Genomic DNA, 10,842 nt, shown 5'->3' on the forward strand with positions numbered 1-10,842 from the left:
TGGCAGGATATGAACTGTGTTTGGACTCCCCTCACTGAATGATGAGGTACACAGTCAACTTTGCTCTGAGTGGTTTCAGTGGAAAGGGCCTGCTCACAAATCCATCCTGACCTAGTTACAGAGAAATTGAGAAGGGAGATTCATCTAATTAAATCTTTGTAATTCCACCAAACATTATAATAATGCTACTGCTGCTGCTTCCAGCCATTCATTCACCCACTGTCACTGAGGCCTCAAACTGCTTGAATGGCTTCAGTGGCTCTTATCAATTTGGTGCGTTTTATTCTAGATTTTGACTTTTCTTGACTTTTACCATTTGTGTTTCATTTTCTCTTGACTTTTGCCACCTTGAGGTTTTATATTTTTGTTTTGGTTCATGCTGTATTTTCCAGCAGCTTCTGCAACTTCCACCATTGAAGTGGGAGAGAAGGCTCTTTCTGGTGCTGTAGACACCAAAGACCTCTGCTGTTGGGAATGATTATCACTCCATTCACCAGGATCACCAGGAGTAATCCAGTATTCATTGTGACATAGGGCCATCCGTGGGAGAGCTCCTTTTGATGGAATATGTCCTATATAACCTCAGTCATGCTCCAAACTCATTTTTAGTCATACCCTCTGTTCGTTTCCATTAAGGTACTTACCACTTTATGGAACTTGCCTATAATTCCAAGAGTGGTTTTTGAATTGTTCAGTATATTTCCAACAAGTAGTATCTAGCACGTAGTATCTAGCACATACCAGGCATGTAAATAGTCATTAGTGAGTGTATCAACAAATGTTCCACTGCCATGGAAAGAACACTTAAAGTCAGACTGTCATCAAAAAAATATGTCTCCAGAGTACAGAGAGATAATATTGAGGTTAAGATTCTTGCCTTGGACATAGTTGACTTCGTTTTGCTCACCAGAATCACATATAGTCTCTGGGTTCCTCCAGAAATGATCCCTGAACACAGAACCAGAAATAAGCAATCAGCCCTACAGGGTGTGGTCTAAATCATCTCCTTAAGAAAAAAAGAAAGGAAAGAAAAGAAAAGAAAGAGAGAAAGAAAGAAAGAAAGGAAGGAAGGAAGGAAGGAAGGAAGGAAGGAAGGAAGGAAGGAAGGAAGGAAGGAGAGAGAGAGAAAGAAAGAAAGAAAGAAAGAAAGAAAGAAAGAAAGAAAGAAAGAAAGAAAGAAAGAAAAAGAAAGAAAGAAAGAAAGAAAGAAAGAAAGAAAGAAAGAAAGAAAGAAAGAAAGAAAGAAAGAAAGAAAGAAAGAAAGGGCATAGCTTCCTAAGGACGGGTTCTAGATCTTTAGCTTCTGTATCACAGTACTCTTTCCAACTGACTTCATAATATCATGAACCTTGATACATAGAATCATTTGGGAAAATGTTAACAGACTTCTAACAAGCTCTCCCCTACACCACACACACACACACACACACACACACACACACACACGCACGCACACACACACACACACGCACGCACACACACACACACAGAGCTTCTACAAATAGAATATATGAAACTATAAGAGAGATTAGAAGTATGGGTAGAAGATTTTTTTTGTGTCATCTGTTTGCTAAAGATATTATCATCATGTATTGGAAGAAATACTCCTTTGACGATAACTACTATGTACTCTGCAGGAAAAAAAAGAAAGAAAGAAAATGAACTGCCATCAGTACCCTAAATATAGATGTAATATTCTTAAACTTCAATGCAACACTTTTTAAGTGGTACTTTAGTGTGACTAGTTTCTCAAACATGACTTAATAGAAAACAGGAGATAGCATTTCTTTGCTTTGTTTGTTTACCTGTTTCTGGGTTTTGCAGTCACATTCTATTGTGTTCAAGGAGGGTTATTCTTGGTGCTGTTTAGAGGACCAGATGTTGTGCCAGGGATCTGAGGGTCAGCATCATGCAGCACAATACCTTAACCCATGAATTATGTCTCCATCCACTGATAATGTTTTCTCCTTAAAAGTTATTTTTAAGTATGGGCCAGGAGATAGCACAGCCATTAGGGCACATGCATGGCAGACACCCGACCCAGGTCTTTCAGCATCACCTTGTGCCACCCTGTGGCCCCTGAGGCTGTGTTCCTGGAGCCCTCTAACACTGTTGGAGTGGTCAAGCTGTCTGTCTGTCCCTCGCATGCCAGACCAAAGAAGCATCACATCTTGAAGCCCTTACACTGGATAACTGGCCAGATTGGCAAATAATTTCTAACCGGGTCCCCAAATCTTCTGAATCACATCCTCTACCCCCCGAAAAAAGGTTTTGCTTTTAGAATATAAATAAAATGCAATAACTCTGTTTAGAATACCATAGTGATCTGTCATAACTATAATAGTTATCACAGAATGAAAATAGATATATAATTTGATTCTCACAATTTCACGAGAATTATAGTTCTGATTTCCATCTAAAGAAATAGAAGCTCAGGCTGGAGAGTTAGTACAACAGGTAGGTCTTGCATGTAGCAGACCCAGGTTCAATTCCCAGCATCCCATATGGCTCCCTGAGCATTACCAGTACTGATTCCTGAGTGCAGAACCAGGAGTAACCCCTGAGCATCATCAGGTGTAGCCCCAAAACAAAACAAAACAAAACAAAAATAGAGGCTCAGTAATTTTTTCTTTAATTGTCTGGGGTCCAGTAGTTAGTAAACAGTAACTTTAGAAACTTCGAACAGAGCAGAGCACAGTCAAATATTTTGATCAGTGGAGCAGTGATCTCATACCTGAAGAGCATTATTTATCCAGGAAAAAAAATTAAAGAAGAAAAATTACTGGTTAAGTTTAGGTTCTCAATATTCAGGTTCTTAAAAGCAAAAGCCATTGTTCTTTCACTTTGCCTCAGCTAGCTGGAAGCCCATCTCACACTGCTCTTACCTGGAGGAAATTCTTTCTAACTTACAGTCTTCATATCTGAATTGTGATGTTAAAGAAAGATATGAAAGAGGATTGTAAGAGATTTTATTATACTCACTAAAGCTCTAAACTGCAAATCTATGCTGAGGACGCCCCTGGTGTGGGACAGTTTGTGCAGCCTAGTTAGGCCTTCTGCCTCACAGAGAGTCTCATTGTTCTGGGGGCAGATCCTGGAAAGTGGGAACAATTCCTGCCAAATTTAATTTATTCTCTTTGCACTCCAGTCTACTTGGATTGAATGTAAATTATTTTTACCAATTTCATTGTTTCTTTAAACACATCTACAAATAGATGCATCCTATATTGCAACCATTGTATGTTCACCCAAGCAGCTTTTTTTGAATGCAACAAAAAGGTGGGTTTTTTTTTTCCATTTATGATCTTATGTGTCTTGAGTGAGCATTGACTTTGTGTCTTTCCTAACAGATGACCATGAAGTCTGAGACAGGTTGCTTAGCAACTGCCTTATGCCCAGGAGTAGAAATAACTCTTTGATATACTCACTAAGTGTATTTCTCCTGATTTATTTCATTTGTGTTTAACATGGTAGATCAAACAGAATCATTAGGATCCTACTATCATCCCCAAGGGTAGAAGAGTTCCTGGTCCACTTTAAGCTAAATTACTCAAAGATAAAGACAGCTTACACGTCATCACAGAACAATACTGCAGAGTAAAAAGACAACACAATGCACAGCACCCAATACCAAGTACTAGATGCATCCATTCTCTCAGTGCTAGCACCATTATGTTCTTGGAGACTTGAAAAGAATTCCCAAGATGGTTATTGTAACACTCACTTTTGTGAAATGATAAAGAACTCTATATTTGTCATCATGTTATTTGTAAAAGAGTCTTTGATATCCTGAAGGACAATTCATTGCTTTATGTATGATATAGTGTAATTCATCATGCAGGAGGAACAATACTAATCACCCTTCTTGTTTGCATCAACCATCACTCTTCAACCCTCATTGTATCAGATCCAAATCTTAGCTCATTTATATCATTCATGACTTGTTTACGTAGAGAGAAGTAACCCAAACGTGCAGTATTACTGTCCCTCAAAATAATAATCTATGTTGAATCATCCTGGGCCCAAATTCAAAGCCGTATATCTTAAACAATAATCTGAGAGTGAACATATGTGGTTAGTACTGAAATACAATGAATATCAGGAAAGATAGAAAATAGAGATAATTTTAACAAAGGAAACAAGATAGATGCTTATAAGCTTATTATTTTAACATAAGTTAAAAAATTTTTGTGTTCTGGAAACCTGAAAATTTTTTATACCAAAGCAAAAACAAGTAAAAATATTTTTAAATTGTACAAATTCAGTTTATAAGCCACATTATTAAGATAATATCAAGACAAAAGTCACTCCAATTGGTAGTGACCGTTTTTAAGAAACTTTTTTCCCATTATCTTAAAATAACTATAATATCAATGAATATAGAGAATTGAAGTAAAGTATAATAATCAATATAGTTAGCCAGAGAGACAGTAATGGGATTGAATTGCACACAGCTGACCCTGGGTTTGATCCTCAGCACTACAAGTAGTCAGTTTCCCAGGCATTACCAAGAGTAGTAACTAACTACAGAGCCAGGAGTAAGTCCTGAGCACCCCTGAGCATGTTGCCCAAACTCAGTGGGGGAGAAATCAGTTTCCAATCCAATCTACCCACCTACCCAAATGCCACAAAACAAGTTTAACAAGAATGAAAAATTAATATTTTCAGACTGTTAAAGAATAGTGCTTCTCTTTCAGAATGTTAAAGAATAACTTTTTGGTGAAATATTTCTTTTAAATTTTAAATTTAGCTTTTCAGAATTCCAGCAACAAAGAAGGATTTAATGGGAGGTGGGGAGAGTGCTGGGCCAATCCAGAGATGCTACAAGGGCTGACTTCTGGCTTTGTTCTTAGGGATCCCTCCTGGCAGTGTTGGGGGAGTCATGCATGGTGCCAGGGATAGAACTAGAGTCAGCCTCTTGCAAGGCTAATTTCTTACTCCCTGTACTATTACTAAGGTCCAAGAATTTAATTTTAAAAACGTTGCAAATTGATGTGAAAAGATTAAAGCTTATTTAAAGTCTGTTGATTATTGCTATACAGTTGCACCACAGATATACTATGCAGTATAGAGAGAAAGAGAGTGCTCTGAAGCAATGAATTCAAAATGGGTTTCACAGAATGAGACACTCCCATAAGCAAAGATTTCATTGTAAGTAAGCTAAGGATATTGTACACTACATTTCACTCACACATACACATACACACACACACACACACAGACACACACACACACACACAAAGTGGTGGCTGGAAAGGTAGTTTGCCTTACTCTAGATGACCCTGGTTTGATCCTCGGTACCATATTTGGTGCCCCCAGAACTGCTAGGAGTGATCCCTGATCATTGAACCAAAAGTAAACCTATGCATAACTGGGCATCACCCAAAAATCAAACAAAAGTAAAAATATATATTGGAATCTCTGCATAATTAACACAGCAAAGAAAATTATTTAACTTCTGTAATTAGTTATATATATATATATATATATATATATATATATTTTACATACATGGAATGATTAAGATTCCCTGGAAAAATACCTCACTGATTATATTTTGGTAAACACTGCTCTAAAAATATGAAAGTCAAACTGATGACCTTTACAATGAGGAAAAAAATACATCAAAAAATCAATCCAAATAATATTAAAATGCTACAATTAAAATAATTTTTCTACACTTACATTGAGTTACTTACATTGAGTTATACGTAGTTACTTAATAAGACATTGCAGTTAATTTTTAATGTTAATTAGTTTAACTACTTTTAATCCACGCTATCAGATCACTATTTCATTTTCATCATACCTGGGTTTTTTTGCTTGTTTGATAATGTTCATGCTTCTTATTATCTTTATTCACTGCAGTATAAACTCAGTGGAAGTTCTAACTTTTTCATTTTCTAACTTTTTCTTATTCTAATGATTTCATTTTCATCATACCTGGTTTTTATTTTGTTTGATAATGTTCATGCTTCTTATTATCTTTATTCACTGCAATATAAACTCAGTGCAAGTTCCCAGTAAGTATTGAGACCTTACTTGTCTTAATGTTGTATCTCTTCTACTTTGAATAGTATTGTTCATATAGTAGTTTCTCAATAAATGTTGACAGAATATTTGAATAAATCTATTCTCCCTTTGTAACTTCTGTAAATCAAAAGAGCACTTCCCACTTTTATCTCCTTATGCACTAGTCACTAAAAGCATGTTCTAATCCATATATTACTGCACTAAATTTACTAGTTGCGTCACCTTAAATAATTACTTAACTCTCTATGCCTCAGTTTCCCTATCAGTAGTAAAATTGTTGAGACAATGATTATACATGTAAAGTGCTTAGTACAGAGTCTCATGCATGGCAAACACTACATAAGGATTATCTGTAATAATTATAGAAGATAAAAATGATGTGTTTATCTAAGAAAAAAGTCTTAAACTCAAATGAGTTTGGGAAATGCTTCATTTATGAAGTTAAACAGCTCTTTGGCATCATTTAAAATAGCTCTTTTTATAGAGGGACGAACATCGAAAGATCACATTCATCTGGGGAACATAAAGTAACAAAATAGGGGACTAACACCCAAGAATAGCTGAGATTAGTGCCAGGAGGTTTACTCCATGGCTTGGAGGCCAGCCACACATGCTAGGGAAAAAGGCAGCTCAGATAGAGAAGGGAGCACCAAATAAAGGGTGTTGGGAGGATCCTCCCAGGATGGGAGATGCATGCTGAAAGTAGACTATAGACCCAACATGATTGCCACTCAATGCCTCTTTTGCAAACCACAGCACCCAAAAAGAGAGAACAAAAGGAAATGCTCTGCCACAGAGGTGGAGTGGGATGGGGGGAGTGGGAGGGGTGAGGGATACTGGTATCAGTGGTGGTGGAGAATGGGTACTGGTGGAGGGATTGGTACTCGATCATTGTATAACTGAAACCCAAGCACAAAAATTGTAAGTCTATAACTGTACCTCATGGTGTTTCACTAATAAAAATTTTTTAAATAGCTCTTTTTAAATTACTATTAATTAGCTTTTGTGAATCTATAAGAATTTGACATGGTTAGAACAATTCCAAAAATTGATCCTCAAACTGCCTTTCACAGAACATATTAATATCTCCCAGAATACCAGCACTTCCAGAAACAGAGTTTGGGAATAATTCAATTATATGTTCTTGCCTAGAGCAAATATATACAGAAGACCTCATTCCATCCATCCCAGAACACACATAAATTCCCATGATTAATAAACTAGAAAGTGATTGACTACAAAAAGCACTTACACCCATGCTCTAATTTATTGCCAGTCTCTTTTTCAACCAGTGACTCTGGTCATCAAGCATGCTTTTGCTGCCAATGTTGTCTTCTCTTGAGATTCCCTGATATATCTTTATCTCTTTAGCCAGCTCAGTATTTTAACTGACACCTACCCCCCTGAATTCATGTCTCCAGATTACTCCACTTTGGACTATTGTAATTTTTGTCTTTCAGCTACCGTACATTGAAAAAACATCTAAGTTAACTTTCCCTATCACAGCCATTTCATCTATGAGATTTCAAAGGATAAAGAAAATTTTGCCATGATCAAAAGACTGAAGTTGTAGTAAAAGAAAGAAAATCTAAAGATCTTTGGCCTGACAATCCTCTTCCTAAATAAAAAGGATTAAGGGTTGATTTTCAATGACTTTTAAAGGAAAAGAATTTTTACTTAAACATAGATCAAGACAGAGTCAGAATCTCAGGGGCTATTAAAGACAACATGAGGGATTGGAGAGCGATGGTGATGAATTAAAGCATAGCAGGAAAGCATAGTAAAAACATGAGAATGGAATGCAGCACATCTAAAGTAGATTTCAGCACTACTGCTTCCCAGCTGTGGGTCCTCTGTGAGATCCCATACCACCACTTAACAAAACTCATGAAGCACTAGAGAGAATATCTAAATGGGATGAGCACAAGCTTTCCAAGGAGGAAAACTGACCTTGATCTCTCAAACCCAGTACCACATTTTTCCCCCAAGCACCAGTTGGAGTGATCCAGAGCAAAGTCAGAATACTATCAGGTAGGCTCAAAAACAAAATCAAAGCAAACAGTAATTATAAAGAACTATATAGATAATATTTACTAGGAACTTACTACATATCAGGTGCTATTCTTAGTGCTTTGTGAATTAAACCAGTGATTTCTGAAATGAAGATTCATTTGCAGTGAACCTTTGGTCACAGTTGACTAAAGTATGACCAAACTGGGCTTACTGATTTGTTACAATGAAGACTTCACATCATGTAGAACTGTGGGACATTTCAACAAGTGGGTGTTTGAACTAGGATTCAGACTTGTGTTGGGTGATTTAGAAAGCATACGAGGAAGCAGAATATTCTTCTTTATTGAAGAATATAGAAGATTGATAATGTTAGAAAGCAAAGGTAATTTTTTTAATTGGAATTGGAAAACTTTCTATTTTTTTAACAGTCCAGCTTTTTATTGAACATATTACAAAAGGTCTAGTCAAAAAGACCAAAACCCATGTCCTCGTCAGACTCCTCAGTTTTTTTCTTTTTTTGCCTCCACTTTCTTCTCCTCGGCTGGAGCAGCAGCGGTGGAGGGGGCAGAGCCACTTGCAGGAGCAGCACCTGCTGCTGGGGCGGGCTCACCAGCCCCGACGTTGCAGATCAGACTTCCAATGTTGACAATGGCCAGGCCTTGGTGAACAGGCCGGGCCAGAAGGGCTCCAGCCACCTTGATGAGCGCGTTGATCTTGTCCTCCATCACGGTGACCTCATCGTCGTGCAGGATGAGCGCCGAGTAGATGCAGGCGAGCTCCGAGACCGAGGCCATGGAGCGGTGCTAGTCGCCAGATGAAGTGAGGGTCACCCCAACGCGGCCTTAGCTTTCTCGGAAGGACCTAGCACCTTGGCGGCAGCTGCGGAAGAGCCTATTTATTTTTTTATTTTGCCATTTCTCTCCAGTAGAGTTTATTTAAAATCCAGAACATGTCCCCACCACCATCGATTACAAATCCAAAGATTCACTCCACTTTATACATGGAGAGTCTTCTTATCCAAAAATTGTATTCCCTTTGTTCTCTTGATTGGAGAATAATTCGCTACACTTGAAAGGGTCCCTATATATGTCATATACCTTAATAATTCGCTAGACTTGAAAAGGTCCCTACATATGTCAAAAACTTTAAGGCTGGAGAGATAGAGAGAAACCCTTGCCTTGAGCGTGGCTGACCCAGGCTCAACACCTGGCACTGCTTATGATCCCCCAAGGACTATCAGGAGTGACCCCTGAGCACCATCAGATGTGGCACAACCCCAACCCCAAGTCTAATTTTTAGAGGTCACTTTTCTAAGGCAAAGGGGTCGAGGTAGAGGCTTTCTCCCTTCAAAGACCATGCTCTTGAATTCTAAGTTTTGCCTTGTTTTTTATGCATCTACTCTAAATGGATCTTATTCATTCTTCTGTGTACTAAGTTTCAACACTTATGCTTATCTTAAGGAAAGAAGAAAGTACTTTTTTTTAAAATTTTTATTAGTGAGATACCATGAGGAACAGTTGTAGACTTACAAATTTTTGTGCTTGGGTTTCAATTATACAATAAATCAAATACCCATCCCTCCACCAGTGCCCATTTCCCACCACCACGGATCCCAGTATCCCTCCTACCCCCCCACCCCACCCATCCCACCCTGCCTCTGTGAGAAGAAAGTACTTTAAAGAGGAACAAACTACAGGGTATAGAATCCTAAATAATCCAGTAGGGCTTCTAGAGAAAAGAGATTGGGAGATAAAGCAAGTTTAAGATGAGATGAACTAGGAAGGCAGATGACTGGAAAATAATTGTTATTTGGGGAAATAAAAGACCTGAAATAATTGTTATTTGGGGAAATAAAAGACCTGGCACACAAATAAAAATGTAGGACAAATTTTTATTAAGTATGAGAAAAAAGGAGGTTTCAGTAAATAAATGCCTGTTGACAATAGGGAAAGCACAAGAAATTAACTCTAAGACTCTTTAGTTGCCATAACCAGGAAGCTGGTGAGGTGGAGTCTACTTACCAGCTGTGTTCAACTATCCCTTAAGCTGTGTCCAGAACAGGCCATCTGAAATCAGGGAATTGAAAAACCTTTTAGATAGAATTCAGAAAAAGTAGAATACAGCTAGATTTTTAATTAGTATAGAAGTTATAGTCATTTATTTTAACTGGGATAGAAGTACACTTGATCATTTTCATGATTTAAGCAATGTTTTTGGTTTGATTCATGTTCAGACATTGTTCAAGAATAGTTTTATTTGTGTCTTGCATAGTCACAAAATAATTTTTGTCATTGGGAGGGCTTTATCCAGTGATGCTTAGGGAATACTCCTGGTTTGTGTGTGTGCAGAGATCACCTGTAGTTGTGCTAGGGATCCATAGATGTGTCAGGGATCAAATTGAAGTTGGCCACTTGCAAGTAAGCACCACAACCCCGCTACTATCTCTCTGGCCTTACAAGAAGCAATTTTTAACAGAAAAAGAGAACAAGAAAGAAAATATTTTAGGAGTTGTGGATTACAGACTGGTGAGCACCAAAATAAACATTAAATTCTCACAGGGGCTCGTCCTCTGAGGCATACTTCCAATGAATCTGCAAATAAATACTAAGATTCCCTCCCCCTTTTTCCATTAGGAAAAGATAGGGTGAATATTCTCAATATTTGCAACCAGTCTTTTCCTGACATGTTTGGTTTCTAATATTAAATTCACCCCTTAATTTCCTTGGCCCAGTTTCAGTGGTACCCATTAGCATTAACAGAAAAAATGAAAACTTTTCAATTTAGGTTTATTTCAAC

At 37.7% G+C, this 10,842-nt stretch overlaps 1 pseudogene; it reads right to left on the bottom strand.

Moving 5' to 3' along the window:
- Nucleotides 1-8,506: 8,506 nt before the first annotated feature.
- LOC130027713 (60S acidic ribosomal protein P1-like) lies at nucleotides 8,507-8,932 on the bottom strand (annotated as a pseudogene).
- Nucleotides 8,933-10,842: the final 1,910 nt, after the last annotated feature.

Source organism: Sorex fumeus, unplaced genomic scaffold (genome assembly GCF_029834395.1).
Source record: "Sorex fumeus unplaced genomic scaffold, SorFum_2.1 ptg000037l, whole genome shotgun sequence".
Taxonomy (NCBI): domain Eukaryota; kingdom Metazoa; phylum Chordata; class Mammalia; order Eulipotyphla; family Soricidae; genus Sorex; species Sorex fumeus.